This window comes from Eschrichtius robustus, chromosome 1, assembly GCF_028021215.1.
Source record: "Eschrichtius robustus isolate mEscRob2 chromosome 1, mEscRob2.pri, whole genome shotgun sequence".
Lineage (NCBI taxonomy): Eukaryota > Metazoa > Chordata > Mammalia > Artiodactyla > Eschrichtiidae > Eschrichtius > Eschrichtius robustus.
In genome coordinates, this window is record NC_090824.1 from 69,391,413 (window position 1) to 69,412,849 (window position 21,437).

Below are 21,437 nucleotides of genomic sequence, written 5' to 3' on the forward strand. Positions count from 1 at the left end.
ATTTATTGTGTTGTGTCAGAAATGTTAAGTAATTCAGACTGTGGTCAATCTCATGTCTATTCAGAATTATTTTTCATCTATGAATTTACTCTCAGACCTCTCCACAAAAAGAAAAAGAAAAAAGAAAAATTGAGAATAGACTGATTAGCACTTTGAAATTTGTTAGTGCTACACAAATGTAAGATACTAATGTAAGATAACATGGACCAGAATCACTTTTATAGTAAAATTTCTTCCTATGAAATTATGTAAAAACTGTTCTAATAAACTAGATACATGTATGTAAAACTTTTATGAAAGCATCTAAAAGTGATAAATATCTCGGTAGAAAAAAATAGCTAAAAATCCTAAGGAAGAAAGTAAACTGTTATTCACTGATACATTGTAAAGAAAATTTAGGGGCTTCTTACTGTTGAACCATTTTTAAAGGTCTTCTTCCTAGACTATTACTGATAATACTCCTCCCTTTGAACTTAAATGGTGACTATGAGAATGACATGTTTCCAATGACCTCACCCTGTTATGCAATGATTAATCATCATGAATACAAGTTAAGATCAACCCATGGGAAACTTGTCTTCTCCCATCTAATTTGATTAATGAGTTTTATGGCTGAGATGAATTGTGAAGAAAAAGTTAAAAGTACCTGAAGCAAAGTACAATTGTGGTCCATCTCACATGAATTTTTAGGGAAATAGAAATGTTACTAAACATGAAAATTCTATAGTTGTTTTTTGCAATATTCTCTATGCTCTGAAAATAAATAACTAATAAATTCCCTACTATTTACTTTCTTGTTGATAGCTACTAACATACTCTAGTAACCAGTGAGAGAGTGATGCTTCTTTAAATTGGCATTGTCATTCATAAGACAGTGTAGTTCTTTACTTAAGTAACAGTAGAATTGCATTTATGACACATAATTAAAGAATGGCTCATGGCAGCTTTTTAGACCTTAATGATTCAGTGAAAAATATAATAATCTTTTAAAACAGTCAATTGAAGGTAAAGCGCAGCTTCAGTGATTTTTAAAATGTCAATACAGATCTACAAATAACAAACATACTGTCTTTGTCACATTGTGTACAAAATCCTTATTAGCATTAGAACTTACAATGCTCACTTTTAAAAAATATGACAACTAACCTTCATTTCTAGGGATCAGATACATTCCTGACCTAAGTTTACAGATTTTTCCTAATATACTTTTTTATACTTTGAATGTTGAAGTTCTTTTGACATTTACTTGTGAAATAAATTTTTTTCTTGGAATTTCCTTACTTCCAAATTTCTGGTCTAATTGACATTTGTGTGTGTCAGAATTCACATTTTAGTCTCGTTATTCACACACACACATCTTTTATGATCTCACTTACATAGAAACAAAATGGAGGACACAAACTATTGCTAGTACCTAATATGTTCTCTCTTGGGCTTTGGACTACAATTTAATTCTATCCAGAAATAGTGACCATTGTATTAGTTTACTAGGACCGCCATAACAAATTACCACCATCTTAGATGGCTCAAAGCAACAGATATTTATTGTCTCACAATTCTAGAGGCTAAAGTCCAAAATCAAGATGTTGTCAGGTCCATGCTGTCTCCAAAGGCTCTAGAGGAAGATGATCCTTCCCTGCCTCTCCCTAGCTTCTGGTGGTTGCAATCCTTGGCATTCCCTGTAGATACATCACTCCAGTCTCTACCTCTGGAATCACATGGCATTCTTCCTGTGTCTCAGTCCAAATTTCCCTCTTCTTAGGAGGACTCCGGTCACTGGATTAGGACCCACATAAGGTCAATTTGGCAGAATCTATATGAACCAGTAAAATTTCTTTTAATCCATCCTAAATAAAAAGCCACACATATACACAAGAGGATATGTATGAGGATGTTCATTGCAAGCACTGTTTATAGCACAAAACTGTAAATAACTTAAATGTCTATCAATAGCAGTGTGGCAAGTAAATTATCACGTATCCACACTATGAAACACTGTGCAACAGTCAAAATGAATGATACAGAAATCTGTGCCCTAATAAAGGATCTTCAAGATATATTTTTGAGTAAAAATAGCAGGTTGGTGGCACTATATTACTTAAAGTTATTTTTTCTGGAAATAAATACAGAGCAGGGTCAGTTTGTAGAGCTCTGCAAATCTGTGATAATTAAGATCACACGAACAATGTGTAGAAGAATATTTATCTTTCTGTCCCTCACAGCAGAGTCATTGATCCATCTCATACAAAAGTGGTATTAAGTCATATGACATAAATTAAAGACAAGGGATGACAGAACACAAAACTCGCTTATCCCGCTAGATTATCTGCCATTAAGCATCTTTCCAGCACTTACTCACGTGGCAATAAAAGGTTTTATGTAAGCATTAGTTAAGGGTTTATGTTGCATTCTTATAGGTTATCCCAAAGGCACTTGCAGTTCCTGGACTCCAAGGTAGAGAAAAGGTGTGAACAAATTTAAGTTATTGTAGTAGGTTTATCCACAAGATCACAGAGCTTTAAGGGTATCAGTAATTGGATGACTATGCCAAAAGCCTGCCTGTGGCTTGTTACAATGAATAAATAAATACCTGAGGAACCCAGGCTGTAAGTGACAGACTTTTGAGATGACAAATCTAAAGAGCTACTGTGAGGGGAATGTAATCTTTCTCTGTTGGATAAATTTGGTAAAGAGAGAGAAAGAAGACCAACAGAAAAGCACATTATTCCTCAGTGGGTCCATATCAAAGAGAGAAAAAGTAGAATGAGGCCCCATCTCTAGGACCATATTTAGGGCTGTCATGAATGCCTTTGCCTTTGACATTTGGGCTCATGATAATGAAATTTATATGACCCCATCTGTTATAAAGTTAGTTAGGAAAATGACCTCGTGTCATTTTTATGCACAGAGGATTTGGGGGAGAACGATTATAATAAACACATGTGATGTCATAAACACCAAGTGGCACAGCTCTAACTAAAACTATATATAAAAACACAGAATTCCCACCAAGAGTTAAAGCCATAAAAAAGTAAAACAAGAAATTGTATGAATAAAATAAAAGACAAATTATTTATACATGAAGTATTGTAACTATTTCATAAGCTACATGTTTCATAAAAATCCATTAAATTAGAAATCTTCAGAATTTGTAAGATTTTCAAATAAAGGACCAATTTTTTTTCTATTCTTATCATAGGCATCTTTCCAATGAAGAAGTCCCATCAAAGGTCTCCTCAAGTGTGGAAGTAACTCAGAAATAAAAACACCTTTGGTCTAAAAGCATTCCTCTGGCATATCTTTGTGACAAAGTCTTCCAGGTAAGTAATGAATGCATCTTTTGAAAAGGTAGAAAATTTCACTAAGTTACAGGTCTATTAATCAATTAGTTCATTTTGTATAATGTCTTCTACTGACCAATCCAAAGAGGTCCAGATGTTCTAATATCTGATCTCTGAGAAAACATATTCAAAATACAAATTGGAAGTTTTGCCTTACAGTCATCCAAAATATTACCCAACCAGTAGGTTTTATTCATTTCTACATTTCCTTTGAATGTGTTGAATGAAATATGTATCAGAGGAAAAAGAATTCCCTCAGTAAATTAAAAGTAAAAACGTTAAAGGTTGAGGGTATGGTTTCCTCTCTAACTGAATACAGCTCTCATTAACGAGTGGAGTTAATGTTAAGTGATTTTCACAGAAATTGTCCAAATCAGAGAGGAAACTGAGGACATTTTAAGGAACTGAGATAACTCTGTATTGATACAGCAAACCAAATAATAATGTGGATAATGGTGGAGGTATGACAATAATAAAGACCATTATGTATCAAGGGCTAAGTGCCTGATACTGTGCAAAAGCACTTTATATAGATTTGGTCCTCATAACGACCCTAAGAAGTGGATGTTATGTTCTTCATTCTGTATAGTAGGAAACTGAAGTTTAACAAAGTTAAAAGGCTGGCCTAAGTTCACAAAACTGTTAATGTTGATACCAGGACTCAAACCCAACCAACTTGGCTCCAAAGCTCAAGTTCTTTAACAAATACAGAGTTGCTAAGAGTGGTTTTAAATCAGGTGTCTCTGAAAAACAATTCAATTCAAACTTGACCTATATTTATTGGTTATACACTCTCTGCCAGTCTGCTCTAGCTGCTTAGGATACGACAGTAACTATATTTTTTTAAAATTCCAAACATCCAATTCGGGTCGCAGAACGATTTTAACTTGACAAAAACTAGTCCCATATGAACACTTGTCATACAGGAAAATATATTGTTGCCTTTTATTTTTTGAAAGCTGAAAGATGTTAACCATCCTAAACAAGTATGTAGAACAATATGAGAGCTTTGTAACATTGTACTGGGACCATGATTAATGTTTAGTGGTTTAAGGAAAATATATCCATTTAAAATGATACAGCATTCTAATCAAGTAGCAAAATTAAAAGAGAGAAAGGATAATAAATATTGTCATTTCCTGAAGTTTGGTAGGACTTTCCTATTTTTTTCAGTTTCACTTTTTAATCCTGAAGGCATTACTTCAGTGTGTATACATTTATGCTAATCATATACCACAGCCATGGGTTCTTCTATCAATATGAAATGTTTTGTACTTGCTGTTTTTGTGCATCTTGTATTGTTATGTGCAATATACAAAATAATGTGTCTAACTATGCCATTTATGCTTTTGAAGGAAAAAGCAAATTACTTACTGAAGAGAATGGCATTTGCATGCATGTGTGTCAGCTTTCAAGCCATTTCCTTCTACAAAATATTGCTTTCTACACTTAGAAAATGCATCCATCCATCAGTTACAAACCATTTCAAAGCACTTTATGAATCTACAGAGCAAAATGTACTTATCTTACATTGGCAGTATCCCAGCTGTTACAAAATTGCTATTGTCCTAATACTTACAAGGCAATTTTAGCATCAGTTAATAATTTTACAGGATAGATAACTTCTAAAGCATTATAAAATGACAGACATTAAACAATAGCAACTTAGCATTTTTTGAAACAGTTCATGACAGCTTAAAAACTAAAGTGATTTTAATGTATAGTCTATGCAGTTTTAGTTTCTCATTGACAATTCCTTTAGAAGATAAAAATGTGAAAATCCTTTTAAATAGTGGGTGAAAGAATAAAACAAGTTTATCTTTAAAAGATATTCAGTGAAAATCTCAATTAGGAATAATGTCTCAAATCTTCCTGTACAGATAGTAGGTGACAAGAATTTGAATTTATTTAGGCAGAAAAAAAAAATGATGGTATCATTTAACGGTAGGGTACCACAAAATAAAAAGCCATATCTATTCATTAAAGCTAATACAAAAAGAAAAATACCATGAACAGCATTTTATATAAATCAGTATGCATCATTTCTTCCTAAACACTGTTTTCTATCAGTCTTAGTTTAAAAGCTTCAGTTAAAGGAAAAATCTGGGTAATTGTAACACATATGTTCTCTCTTACTCCCTTTATTTAAGTTGTTGGGATAGCCACACAACCCTTTTTTGGCTGGATATTTTACCATTCACCTTTGATAACTAATGCCTTGATGGTACAGAAAGAAAAATAGCTCTAAACAAATTATATTAATTGGTAGTTCGATGCTACACGTGTGCAGTCTCTTCAAGGAAAAAAATACTTTTGATAAGCACCAATGTGCAACAGTGGTTATTTTCATAAATGGACTTATTAAATAAAACCAGTTATTCCATGAATGTTCACAAAGGCCAAGTAATTGACCACATCATCAAAATACAACCTAAATTCCCCTGGTACACAATTACCATCTTCTTCTCTATCACTGAGCGCATTGATATTGCATGGGCTCATTGGACACCAGCTACCCTGGAAAATCAAGTACAAGTTGAATTTTCAAATGATGTAATTCATGTTCACACATTTAATTTTCTGTAGGATGTTACACGTATGTTTTAATACTGCCATTGTCTCAAAATTGTAAAATGAGAAGTTTGCATAATTTCAGCCTTTTTCATGGCACCAATATACCTAAAGAAAAGTGTAATTCAAAAAGTCTCAAATACTTTTGCAGTATGTAATACAAGCTATTATTAAACAGTTGTATACTGTAAGACATACAAATCCTTATTTGACTCCTACTAGAAGGTGCATATAGTGAAATAGATCAAATTGCCAGACAGTCTATACTACCAGCTCCACAGAGGTAGGGAAGATGTCTCTCACAGATTGCTTCATTCCTGTCATCACACGCCCTGCCTGGAACGTAGTGGGTGCACCATAGTTGTTTGTTTACTGACTGATTGACTGAACTGGTCTGATTCAATTAACTATTTCAATCCTACATTAGCTATTTTTTAAATTCACATTTTAAATATCAAGCTCTTTTCTCACTGTACATATAGAGACTAGTTCTTGAAAAGAATACACTTGACTCTGACTTAGAAATCAAACAACTACTTCTTGTCAACATTAATTGAGAAATATAAATATTTCTATTAAAATTATTCTATTATATACTTACATGTCACTTACAAACCTATATCTTTAATAAAATTATTCATATTAATAATATGAAAGACTCATATCTACAATGAAAATATAGAAAATGAAGGTAATATATTAGATGCTTCTTTCCTTTTGCCTTCATATATCATCAAACTAATAACAGACTTATTTAAATTATCAAATATTTATTTACTGTGGGCTTGGCTAATATGTTTATTGTTAACTAGTCTTGAATATAACATGTTATATACAACATAACTGAATAAAAAATATAAATAATTCTTGGTACTGAAAGAATAACATTTTAATTAAAGTTCCACTTTCAAAGTACCATTAAACTCAATCATTTTTGAAACTCAGCCTCAAAATGTTCATCTATCTCCCTAATTTTTAGTAAGAATGTATTTAATGACAGTGGTACTGAATTACCTCTGAATGAGTGAATATAGAAACAAAGAAAAACTTATTTATTTGGAGAGAATGCCACAGGGGCAGGAGTATGAAATTTGGCAAGCCCCAGTTTTCACAAACAAGGAAGCAGCCTAAGACTTTCCATCATCTTTTATTACTGGACTCTGAGATATTTCAGACACTCCAGCATGCAATCTTTGAGGTGTGTTTGTAATAAAATCTCTTGAATTGATCTTGAGTAGGTTTCCACTTTCCTCGTCACACCATTACATGGCCATCCTCCATTGGTACCATCTATGTTTAACCAAATGTGAAGACTTTCTGATGCTGCTCTCAAAAGAGATCAGATATTTGGCCTGCAGGGCAATGAACCTGAGTTCATATCCTAAACTAAACCTGGACACAGTACCTGGAGATGAGACAACCCCACAGGAGGATTCTACAGTAGATTTTTAAGCATATGACAAAGAATTTCAATAGATATTTATCATGTTGTTGAATCCCTAAACCTAAAAACTTGTTGCTAACTTAGTTTTCTTTGCCAACTTCTCATACACACCCGCATAGGATGAATTATTAATATAAACAAATTTCTTTTTGAAGTTGTTTGTATTATTCAAACATACATCAACCGCTTTCAGCAAGAAACCCTGAAGGGCAAAATATGACTATTTAAACAGGGAAATTACTTAAAGGAGGTAATAGCATGATATTCTACATTTTGAATATGACTCTACATACCATGCTATTTCCAAGAAATTGGTCCAGAATGAGCGTACCTGAAATGCCCTCCTAAGATTTCCCATTGTTTTGATTGGTCTAGTCTAAAACAGGCAGACCCAAATCTAAGGAAAAATACAGACTATTCTGATTTCTGGGATATCCTATACACTAAAGTCAACATGATCCTGCACCTCTGGAGTTTGCTAAGAGTCACTCTGCCCAGCCCATCTCAGACCCATTTCACTGAAACTGCCACTTTGAACAGCTGCACTATAGCTATTGTCCACTGATGGGAAAGTGTCTCTTCTTGATGTGAGTGCAACTTGTTAGAAATAAATGATCAACCTTGTTCGAATTGACCCATAGATTTAAGTTGGCCCTCACACCACAGCAGCACAAGCTCAGACCTCCTGTAAATAATATCAATAACTCGATGAGGGTATCTAGAAAAGCCTAGAATGGCTTTATCTTACATATGTTCAATAAGGTGTTAATATTTCAGCATGCACTCTAGAGCTAGAATGCTTGGATTCAAATCTTAGTCTAGCATTTTTACTGTGTGTCACCTTTGGAAGATTGCTTGGCCTCTCTAAACACATTTCCTTATTTTAGTTTAATCATAACTCTACCATATACTGTTTCTTCAACATGGTAAGTAACAAACCATCTCTTCCTAAGTTTAAGTCTGTTAACATAGTAATGGCAAATTTTTTTCTTCTTTGTAAGTAATGATGTTTATAATGGTTAAATGTTTCTATTGTATCATTTAACAGTAAAAAAAAATTATTCAATGTCTACCAGAGATGTAAGATAGAGAGACTGTGTCTCTCAGTTGAAGGAGCACCTGATAATAGTTCTGGGATTAGTATTGCTATTCTCATACATGAACAATACCTAGTAATGCCAAAATATGTTGTTGTTGTTGTTATTTTTCTCATGCATCACCACGCATGATTGGGCAAGAGAAGTTCCTAAGAAATTACTAAGTTTTTTGTCTTTTAAGATATAAACAAAAATCTCACTTGCAACTACTCATCCTAAATTAAACTGTCTAAAAGTTGTACTTTTACAGTAATTTGCAACTCGAAAATAAGAAAAATTGAGAAAATCACTATTGCCCATATGTAATGTAATAGTGAAAAAAGACAGAAAAGCTTTTATAAAAAATAGCTACAGGGCTTCCCTGGTGGCGCAGTGGTTGAGAATCTGCCTGCCAATGCAGGGGACACGGGTTCGAGCCCTGGTCCGGGAAGATCCCACGTGCCGCGGAGCAACTAGGCCCGTGAGCCACAATTGCTGAGCTTGCGCATCTGGAGCCTGTGCTCCGCAACAAGAGAGGCCGCAATAGTGAGAGGCCCGCGCACCGCGATGAAGAGTGGCCCCCGCTCGCCGCAACTGGAGAAAGCCCTCGCACAGAAACTAAGACCCAACACAGCCAAAAATAAATAAATTTAAAAAAAAAAAATAGCTATATACTCAAGACTGCTTGTAAAAGCAACAGGTATCTTCAAGACAAGATATCCTCTTTTTTCCAATGAATTAAATCGGTTTACCATTTTTGTTCTGTATAAATATAAAATTTTCAATAAGATTGAAAAATATAATCTTGTAAAAAATGCAAGTCCATTCTTAGCATCTTAGCACATACAAAAAAATCATTGGTTAAAAATTATGGTTAAATGCACATAAACATTAGAGAATTAAATCATGTTATTTTCAAAGTAAACAACATTTTCAGAATTCACTCCTTCCTGTACCTGTACCAAATGCCTGTACATTTGACTCTAAGGCTTTGATTTCTCAACAAACTCTAATATTGCATGAGTTATAATCAACTATTAAATCTTCACACATATTACTCCATTTGTCCACACTCATCTTTTGATCCTATGTTTTCTCCAAGAATTTCTTGAAACATGAAGGTTCAGATCATGAATAGCTTTTTCAATCATATGCTCTCAAATTGTAACATTTTATTTATCATAGTCCCATAGAAAATTTCAAAGTTATTTATGATATGTATGGTCTTTAAGTAGAAGGAGCATATGATGATTTTCCATAGCTGAGAACATTTATAGTACAGAAAGGCAAAGTGGCAAACTTAAGGTTGGCTATGGGCAAACTTTTTTTTATAGGATTGACTAACCTTACAAAAACAAGTAGGAAGGAGAATCATGGGCTTTGCTCTTCATAGATCACTACCCCACACTTCTTTAGTACTCTACTCAAAGTGATTTGTGATTAATCTACTTCAAACAATCAGCAAAATATACACTGACTAGTTGGTGTTTTTTACATGCTATGGGGATACAGATGATGTGTAAGAGATCAACCTGGCCCTCAGGGACATAACAGTATAACCAGGAAGATAAAATTAAACTTCAGGGAACTAACTTGGGAGGATCATTAGGTATTAAAATGTATAGAGCAGTCTATAAATCTGCCAGAGGTAATATTTTTAAATACTTCTCAGTGCATCTTGAGAGGTACTCATTTATGAGTTTCTTTCCACGCAACACTTTTGCTACTTCATCCAAGTAAAGGATAAAGTGAATGTCATGTAAGGAAGAAGAAGAGTAGGAACCAAGGCAGTTTCTGTCAGATGGAGAAATAAAAAGGCCCTCCATCTCCAGGAGAAAAAGCCAAGAAAGAAAAAAAGAATGAAGGAAAATGTGTGAAGTCAATCATGAGTGTACTTTCTTACCATTCCCCCATTCCCCAGAGAGCGGGGGAGCCAGGAATGGTACATAACAGAGGGTGTGTGTGTGTGTGTGTGTGTGTGTGTGTGTGTTGAGTCACAAGGAGTATTTATTTCAATTTGGCCTGAACATTAATTTTACTTGTGGTAGTCAGAAATCATTGTTAACTTAAATTGATACCGTTTTTCAGACCACTGGAACTAGCTAACCTTGATGCATGTTGAAATAGTCTCTCAAAACACTTGGATTATCTTAGATGAGACAAATTCACTAGGGTAAACTGTGCAGTTTTTTGGAAGTTTTTTTTATTGAATTCAGACTTCCAGAAAAGTTGCACAGATTATACAAAGAATTCTTGTTTACCTTTCACCCAGTTTCCCACAATTTTGCATCTTATATAACCATAGTTCAGTTATTAAAACCAAGAAATTTTATATGTGGAAACTAAAAAATAAAACAAATGAACAAATCTAACAAAACAGAAACAGGCAGATACAGATAACAAGCTAGTGGTTACCAGACGGGAGGGGCTGGGGGGGGCCAAATAAGTGAAGGGAATTAAGAGGTACAAACTACCAGGTATGAAATAAATAAGTTACAAGGATATATTGTATAGCACAGGGAATATAGCCAGTACTTTGCAATTACTCTATATGGAGTATAATCTATAAAAATATCAAATCACTATATTGTACACCTAAAACTAATAAATAGTGTAAGTCAACTATAGTTCAATTTAAAAAAAAACAAGAAATTAACACTGATGCCATATTATTAACTAATATGCAGGCCTTATTAGAATTTTGCCAGTTTTTCTGCTAATATCCTTTTTATCTGGTCCAAGGTTCAATCCAAGGTCCCATATTGCATTTAGTTGTTTTTGGGGGTTCTTCAATCTGTGATAGTTCCTCATTATTTCATGTTCTTGACACTTTTGAACAGTTCATGCCAGTTATTTTTTAGAACATCCCTCAATTTGTGTTTGTCCAGTGCTTTCTCATAATTAGATACTTGTTACTATTTTTTGGCAAAAATAAAACAGAAGTGAGGTTATGTCCTTCTCAGTACATCATATAATGGAATATATGATGGCATTATATCCTATTACTGGTAATATTAACTCTGATCACATGGCTAAATGCTGTCTGTCAGGCTTCTCCTTTCAATGTTAATATTTCCCCCTTTTGTAATTAATAAGTATTTTGTGTGGAAGTACTTTAAGATTATGTAAATATCCTATTTCTCATCACTCATTAATTTTAGCATCCACTGATGGTTTGAGCAATATGTATATAGATAGATTTCACAAATATTACTGTGGTGTTTCAATGAGGTATCATCTCACACTGGTCAGAATGGCCATCATCAAAAAATCTACTGGAGAGGGTGTGGAGAAAAGGGAACCCTCCTGCATTGTTGGTGGGAATGTACATTGATACAGCCACTATGGAGAACAGTATGGAGGTTCCTTAAAAAACTAAAAATAGAACTACCATATGACCCAGCAATCCCACTACTGGGCATATACCCTGAGAAAACCATAATTCAAAAAGAGTCACGTACCACAGTATTCATTGCAGCACTATTTACAATAGCCAGGACATGGAAGAAACCTGAATGTCCATTGACAGATGAATGGATAAAGAAGATGTGGCACATATATACAATGAAATATTACTCAGCCATAAAAAGAAACAAAATTGAACTATTTGTAGTGAAGTGGATGGACCTAGAGTCTGTCATACAGAGTGAAGTAAGTCAGAAAGAGAAAAACAAATACCATATGCTAACACATATATATGGAATCTAAAAACAAAAAAATGGTTCTGATGAACCTAGGGGCAGAGCAGGAATAAAGACGCTAACATAGAGAATGGACTTGAGCACATGGGGAGGGGGAAGGGTAAGCTGGGACGAAGTGAGAGAGTGGCATGGACATATATACACTACCAAATGTAAAATAGATAGCTAGTGGGAAGCAGCTGCATAGCACAGAGATCAGCTCGGTGCTTTGTGTCCACCTAGAGGGGTGGGATAGGGAGGGTGGAAGAGAGGCACGAGAGGGAGGGTATATGAGGATATATGTATACATATAGCTGATTCACTTTGTTATACAGCAGAAAGTAACACAACATTGTAAAGCAATTATACTCCAATAAAGATGTTAAAAAAAAGAAAAGAAGAAAATAAAAATCAGTGGGCACACACACACACACAAAATATTACCGTGGTGTTTGTTTAATGGTGATTTTCCATTTCCCTTATTCCTTGTAAATTTATTAATTTATATTCTCCTGTAAAGGAGAGTACTGTCTTTATTTACTTTTCCGTTTACAGATTTATATCTGTATAGTCATCCATGATTATTTTTAATCTAGGAGTTGTAATTCAAACTAGCATTATTTGGGTTGTTCTCTAATTGGCCCAACTTTGGTCATTGCAAGCGCTTTAAACTTGGTTTTTGTGGTGAATTTTTGAGATGCCTCCATCATTTTGTGGATACTTCTATACTTTCTGTTCCTTAAGACATTCCGGTCTTATCTTGTATTTTTCCTGCCCTGGTCCTTTCCAGCACCAGCTATTTCTCCAAGGAGTCTTGGTTCCTTTTACTGGAATGACATTTAAATTCCAAGATCTAAATGTTAAGTGTGCTTATTGTTACTGGGAAGTCATTGTTTCTAGGCCCTGTCAGAGAATAAAGCTAGGAAATAGATGTATGTGTAATAACACATGAATACACACAACTATTTATTTCTGTATCTATCCATCTGTGTGTATATATATATATATATATTTAAAAAACTACTAGTCATACTGATATGTTTTATTCCAATTTAACATGACAGAATTCGTTTTACTCTTTTCTCATTTTCATTTGTAACCTCTTCCTCTGACGATGAGAAAAATGGCTCTCATTAACAATATATTTGCTTTTTGTTCAAACCTAATATGAATATAAAATAGTTTCAGAATTGCTAACTTACACCCGTGTTAGAAACAAATTTACTAAACAGAGTACAACATTTTTGGAAGACTTGTTTTTTGTTTGTCTTTAGATTTACTATATTTAGTCAAAATATTGCTTTCTAAAGTTACTTATGTTGGTTCTTTTATCCCCACCCTCATCAGTGTGGTTATTTTATTCATTTATAATAAAATTAGGTTCACTTGTTACTGTGTTTCCACTTTGAGTTCTCCTTACATCCTGGGTTATTTAATCATTTATTTATGTGAGAGGTGTATAAAACAATATCATGATCCTTAGAGTAAGAGCTATAGAAAACGTATCATCACAAAAGTATTACTTCTCCCTCAATCCTATACCATGTTCCCATTGCCTCTTTATTTCTACCCCTTTTCCACTCATTCCTGTATGTAACCAGTCTCTTCAGTTTCTGTTTGATCCTTCCTATAAGTCTTTTCCACAAATGAGCAAATACATGTATATTCTCTTATTCTTCCTTCTTGCTTAAATGGTCCCATACTAGAAATGCTTTCTGCACTTTGCTTTTTCCACAGAACAATATATCCTGAAAATGTCTGTCTCATTCTTATTTACAGATGCATGGTACTCCATTGTGTAGAGGTACCATAGTTTGTTCAACTACTTTCTTATGTGTGGGTATTTAGGCTGTTTCCAATATTTCACAAGTATAATAAAGAAGTTTTTAAGAGCTTTCCAGTGAAAGAATTTGTTTCTATATCCTCAGGATACAGACAAGAAAACTTCAATAATCTTAGACAAACTCCACATCAAAGAGGGCACTGAGAGTATGGTGCCTCAAGAGCTAACAGGATAGGAACAATCTGTGGTGGTGGAGCATCAGATTCCTCGCAGCCCATACCTGATGTGTAGGATATCCACAGGCTCAACTGCTGAGAGTACAAGTAGATCAAAGTAGGACTGCGTCCATGGCAAAAACTGAAAGGTGCAAGTGTTTCATGACGAGAAAGTACGACCAAGTTCACAGTCAGAAGGAGTAGATTCCAGAATAATGTTCAAATGAGATCAGTTCTGAGTGGACTCCATTGAAAAAAAAATGTCTGGTTGAAATGAGGATCCCCTCAGCAGAGGGAGCAGGGCCTAGAGAATGGTATAAAATACATTCATCATAAGTTTCCTCTGGAAAGCTTCCATCTTGGATGGGAAATGGGGAAGGAGAGACTCTTGGAGGAATTTGGAATTTGAGGAGAAGCTAATTTTATCAGGGAGTTTGAATTTAAATTTCACTGAATGTTACCTTACAAAGACTATTATATTAATTATGTATTACTGTGTAGTAAATTACCCAAAAACTTAGTGGCTTAAAACAACAAACATTTATTATCTCAAAATGCCGATGGCTCATTAATTCAGGAACTGCTTAGCTGGTTGGGTCTCACATAAGATTGCAAACAAAATGTCAGCCAAAGCTTCTGTCATCTGAAGTCTTGATTGGGGCTTCAGAGTCTGCTTCCAAGCTCACTCACATGGCTGTTGGCAGGAGGCCTCACTTCCTCACTAGCTATTGGCTAAAGGCCTCAGTTCCTTGCCACATGGGTCTCTCTGTGGGCTTTTTGAGTGTCCTCATGACAGGGTACTTGGCTTCCCCTAGACTGAGTGGCACCAGAGAAAGAGCAAAGAGGAAGCTAAAATACCTTTATGTTCTAATCTCAGAAGTTACACATTATCAATTCCACCATATTCTTTTCTTTAAAAGGAAGTCACTAGGTAAGCCCACATTCAGGGGAACAGAATCAGGCTCCACCTTTTGAAGGGAGAAATATCAAAGAATATGTGGACATATTTTACAACCATGACGACTGTTTTAGTCTGGAAGAGATGAGCTACTTATAATTAACAAACTAAAATTTATTTCTCTCATCAACAGGGCTTCGGCTCCAGAACAAGATCATTACATAATAAAGGAAAGTACTTTTATTTAATGCATTATATGTAAATTGTCACCCCTGCTACAGGCTAAAAATAGATCACTATGACCAGAAGTGCCGAAAAACACCATTTACATTCTCAAATAACTTTTTAAAAGCTGAATCTGTACTACCTCTATGATGTCACTAGTGGCATAACCTCTTCCTTTGTCTTTACCACTAATAAGATTGGAGAAAAGTTTAGATTCTCATCTCCACAATTCTTGAATTCTACAATATAAAGTACCTTATTTAGGTTTAATAATAATAAACCTTGGTAAAATGATATGTATCCAGATATACCTTGGTTAGAAACTCATTTCTAGTTACTAGTTTTGTGTGAAAGTTTCTTTATGCCTCAGGTTTCTTATGTGCAAATAGGGATACCAATACCTCCTTCATAGTATTGATGTAGCACTAAAGCACCTAGCACAGTGCCAAGAACATGGTGGATACTCAAAGAATGGTATTATCACTCCATGCCACACAAATAGAATTATATTGATATGGTTTTAGGATTGAATTTCTTAACCTTCATTCTGTTTAGAACTCTGCGAAGTGTTATACATAAGTATCAAGGACGTACAATCAGATGATGTTGGGAGATAAACTTTGCCATCTTCATCAAGTGTAATATTCATAATCAGTTAAACTAATAAAATCAAGTCATCAATACCTAGGATTAGAATACAACTTTTGAATTACCAAAGAAGATTTCTGAGAGTTAAGAGCTCTGATACTGGAGTCATATAGCCTGCATTAAAACACTGGTTCCACGCTTATTAAGTGTATGACTTTGGGCAAATCAGTAACTTCTCTGGGCCTCAGTTTCATTATCTATATCACAGAAGTAATAGTATCTTCCTCATAAGGTTTTGGGAAGATTAGTTAATATATTAAAGTAATTAAATGAAAACCTGGAATATAGTAAGTGCCAGATAAATGTTAGCTATTTTCATTAATATGATTATGATTATTACTATTATAATTATTACATTCATTTGCTTTTGTTCTTTGGAGAAAAAAAGAGTTTTGAAAGTTAAAAACAAAAGAAAATACTGCCATTAATTCCAGGTGATGTTTTAAAATAATTTCCTGTTTGGATTTTGCGCATTATTTTAAGAATGACAAGGAAAGATTTTATTTTTAACCCTTAGTCACTTGGCAGAGAGAAGAATCTCAGAAAGAACTCAAATGTTGCATGTAGGTAAATTTCAGAGCTAGAAAGGTCAAAAGCTGTTTCAGTATTTCTGAACCTGGATGAAGATGTATAATTGTTAATCATTTTGAGGCCAAGCTGAACAGAGTGCCTTGAGGGAAAAAGAAAGACTTGTAGGGAATTCCCTGTTGGTCCAGTGGTTAGGACTCCACACTATCACTGCTGAGGGCCCAGGTTCAGTCCCTGGTCGGGGAACTAGAATCCCACAAGCTCTGTGGCGCAGTCAAAAAAAAAAAAGAGAAGAAAAGAAAGAAAGACTTGTAACTACTTTTGTGGTGGTGTCCTAGAGTGATTGTGATGCTCCCTGCCTCTGCAGCCCTCTGTCTTCCATGTGCTAATCAGTGACCAGCATTCTCACAAGATTCTTTACCCAGTTACTTATTTCCAGTGATATACTAAACCCCTCAACAAGGAAGAGCTGAAGTTCCTGAATTTGAGAGAAATTGCCATGGGGCTAAGTGGCATAGTGTAGCCAAGAAAGCTTACTTCAAAATCTAGGAAAATAACACTAACTTTTCTCCACACCGTATATTTTGAAAGCTTGATTCAACCGAGAATTTTACACAAAAACAAAAATCAGCTTAAAATATGCACTAATTTATTACTGAAAAACTATGGAACTTAAGCAGAGAAATTTTAAAAGTCACAACTTTCCACGATATAGTGGTAGCCTCTCCTGATTGACAGAGGTCTAGTAATCTAAGTGAATATCACCCCAGTCCAACTATGCCTTATGGGAAAAATTTGTCAGTATCCAAATATCGCTAGCCTGTGACTATGAGAGTGGTCCCATTTACAAAAATACTCAGATTGTTGCTAGGTCTTAGCACATACACATTTTATTGTACACATCTTTTTCTCAAAACTCCCCTTCTGACATTCTCAAGAAGGAGTTTCACTTGTTTCCAGGAACAAATTTTACTTCTGTTTTTCATCACTGCTCACTTCACAGAAGTCAGGTACTCATAAGCCACTTGAGGAGGGTGTCAAGCCACTATTATTGCTGCCTTTCTCCACCATCCCCACCCTGACTGTCCCTCAGAATGTGGATTTTGCACAGAAGTCTACGGTAAAGTGGGGAGTCAGAGATAGCCCTCTGCCCAACTCCAAGTGGAACTTTGGTAGTATTACCAAGATGATAAGGTTGGAATTAATTTGTACTAAAATGTTAATGACTTCTGTACAATGTTTTCATTGTAAATGAAGTAATTTAGTGCTGTAGTTTAATAGAAAAATGATTTTTTTTTTTTTTGGCCACACCATGCAGGATCTTAATCCCCTGACCAGGGATCGAACCATGCCCCATGCAGTGGAAGCATGGAGTCCTAACCAGTGGACCACCAGGGAATTCTCTGATTTTTAATGGAAAAAAAGTTTTCACTGAAAAGCTACCACAAGAGATTGTGTGGATGGTGTAGTCTTATGGTGCCTTTCAAAATGGAGAACTGACCTCAGTGTTACAGAACTGATGAAGTATTATAATTCTCGTCAAAGAAAAAAGGAATTAAAGAGGCAATTTTTTTAAATGGAGAGGTGAAGATTCGTCTTTGCCTCTGTTAGTAATTAGACAGCCTTTTCAGTGAATCCATAAACTCAAGTTTTTTTGTTTTTTATTCTAAGCTTTAAAATGAGCATATCAATCTCTGCCTATTTTAGTTGGTAGGTAATAGTAACTCCAGATAATGAGTGTAAAGCACATTTTATAGATATAAAATGTTTCACAAGAGAAGGTTGACCTCTTGACTTTGCTGAAATTTGTATACTATTTCTTCATATGCCTTTATTTCATAAACAGGAAGGAAAACACTTATACCTTAAACTATAATTTCCTTATCCTACGGAAACTATAGTTTCCTTATACCTTAAACTATAATTTCCTTATCCTAATCCTATGTTAGTCATTGAACTAACATAAAGCACCATGACTCTCACCTCTGGTCTGTAGTGATGGAAAGAATTACTTTGCTTTCAGGCATGATTCTTTAACCTCCAAAGTAGGTACTATCACACTCTACGTTTGAACCTATTGAATAAAAAGAAGTTTCAATGAATTCAAAAGTAAACTCAAGGGAATTCCCTGGCGGTCCACTGGTTAGGACTCCATGCTTCCTTCCACTGCCAGGGGCGCAGGTTCAATCTCTGGTCGAGGAACTAAGATCCCGCAAGCCGCGCGGGTCAGCCAAAAAAAAGAAAAAGAAAAGAAAAAAAAAGTAAAGTCAGATCAGAATCTTTGATAGTCAAAAGAAAAGAAAAAGTAGAGTCAAAATTCTCATCCATTCTACTGAAAATATATGATTTTTCTTAATTCAAATGATATTTATTTAGCCTGTGACTCAAGTAAGCTCCCTGTTGGATAGGAAAGAAGTTATATTCTTCAGGAAAATAAGTGGGGCAGCGGTCTCTCTAGTGCAACACTAGCTGACAACAGGAAAGTGACAGGCACAGAGGTGACTAACAAAGGAGGCTAATTTCAAAACTAAGATAAAATTAGAGGGGAAGACCTGGTAGGCCAGTGAATAAAAGCTATTTTGTGAAAAATGATTACTGCTCATATAAAATAAAGCTTTTATGGAAGTAATTCTTACCTTATTAATTTTAGGACACTGTAACTCTGCAAAATATATTTCTTACATGTTAGTCTGAAGTAGGTTCTTTATGAAGAGAGCAAAATGTTCCCAATTTCCTTTCTCGTCCTTCTTGTGTGCACCGCTTATCACAGAAGAAGGTGTTCTCACTCTGAGATCTTTCTGTTTAAGAAGAATAATCGGTGTCTCAAACTAGAAATGGACCCATTCTGGGAATTGCACCATCTAGACATAAGTCATCGTATGTGACTTTCAAGTTTTTTTAAGAGGCAACTTGGGTTGCTGCCCATTCTACTGAAATGAAGAGGAGGGAGGAACCACACTTTTTCTGAAGTCCTTGGTGTCTGAAACCACAGCATCAATTTGAAGTATTTCAGAATTTAAATTAAAAAAAGCAAAACAGAAATACAGCAGAACTCTGTGGTTGATGAGGTATGGCCAAAATGATTGTGTTATCATAATCATTTGCACCTTTCTACAGACTCACCAAAATCTTATCAACTTATACGTAACAAACCTCAACTAGTTCAGTGCCTACTGAAAATTTCATCCAATGTTTATCCTAAAGACATAACATTGATATTTTTAAAGTACAAAATAATCAGTGAGGTTGTCTAGAAAAATAGTTCATTTTATTTAAGATGTCTATCTATGAAATTGAAACCTAGATTTTGTTTTATGATAATTCACATTTTATCTGAAATGTTCATTCTAATCATTTTAAGTTTTGAAAAGATGTACCCCCGTCAAGAAAAAGCAGAGATTTGGTATCAGATGATCTTGAAAATACAATGCCTTTGACTGTTTAAAGAGACAGAAATTTTATTAGTAGGCTTTTAATCATTTAAAACAATAAAGAGGATATCTTCTATTCATTTTCAATAGGACAAGGCAGTATTAAAACAAGACCATTCCATCAGAGAAGCTTGATTATTTTCTCAGTGTTTTAAATTATGCATATGATTGGTGACACAAATACATGTTTAAGTGGTTGCAAATTTAAAAAATCAATATTCCCAAAGAACTAAAATTATGCCCAGTCATAAATAACAAATTAATTCACCTGCATATTTTGATCTACAACTTACCCTATGAACATGAACATTTTATAAAAGAGAAGTATCTTTTCACATCAACTTATGTTCATTATATTTCACACAAATATAGTTCAAGTCAAACACAAGCCTTTTCAAAGAGGAAAAAATTAGAACTGTTCACTGTTCTTTTCTTTCCCAGATGATCTGGTGTGAGATGTGGACTGCCATGTTGCACCAGACCCACAGCAACCAGGACCCATTGTTCCCAAGGGAAACGTAGCCTATGCACGAATGCAATAGTATGCACTGCAAGGAATGTGGAAAATAGCATATGTCACTACTGTACGGCACACAACAGACAATTATGATTCAACTGTCCAAATTATAATCAGTTTGACAAATGTCCACAAGCGTCTTCGTTCTATTTTATATTTTCCCTAAGACAAGGCAATCACACAACCAGACAATTCCATCAGGGAAGCTTGTTAGCTGCTTAGTCTGTTAAACCCTGGTTGCCATAGCATCTAGAGTTGAAAAAGCTGCAGATTGGCATGAAAAAGCATGTCGACAATTGCCCTGTCACAGCATGCAAGCCAGGTCTGCTCAAAGGCAGCACACTACAAGTTTTCTTTCCCAGTTTGCACTACCCCATGCTGTTTAATAATATCCATTTACTGGTATTGGGATTGATCTAGCACAGTGTAAAATTCACATCTAGTGAGACTTTGCTTTTCACATGGAGTGAAATTCTTTAACAAATGGGAGTATGGCAATTAATTTAGAAATGTAATACTGTATATACTAAGTATATTTAGATTTAATAGAGAAACTGTCCAAAATTTTAATGCATAGTTCTTTAAAGAACCAAACAGTTTTACTTGGCAATTTTTCAGTTGACTTTCTAGTCATTTCTGAAGCCTAGTCATACTTTGCAGATGACAGACAGCATTCAAAATTCAGTAGTACATTTTAAACATGTTTTAATCATACCATAGTCGTTTCCTCTTTATGTGCATGGTATAATTTAATTAAGGATATACATTTCTAAAATAACTGTAATTTAATTAAAGATTAATATCATGAGCATTAAAATTATAGTCTAGAGAGCAATGTGCATCCATTTTTTCCCAGAGGGATCATATACTTAATGGTGATAAATTACCATGTATTAATAAGAAAAATTGTGTTTCCACCAAAGGGTATTCAAATCCCTGCCAACTCTCAGATTCATATGGTGTATGGATTTTAAATAAAGTAAAGCATGTTTACAAACAGCCATTGTTAACTTACTGGAACTATGAAAATGTAAAAATGTCTACATAAGTTGTGAGGCTTAAAAAATAATTTTTGTTCAG

At 34.6% G+C, this 21,437-nt stretch overlaps 1 long non-coding RNA gene across 1 annotated transcript in view; it reads left to right on the forward strand.

The window, feature by feature from the left end:
* The window catches only part of LOC137758579 (uncharacterized), a 58,549-nt gene that overhangs the window by 31,009 nt on the left and 6,103 nt on the right, over window positions 1-21,437 (forward strand). The window contains exon 2 of the long non-coding RNA XR_011073021.1: window positions 3,200-3,320. This is a non-coding gene — a long non-coding RNA (uncharacterized lncRNA). The remainder of the gene's footprint in view (window positions 1-3,199; window positions 3,321-21,437) is intronic.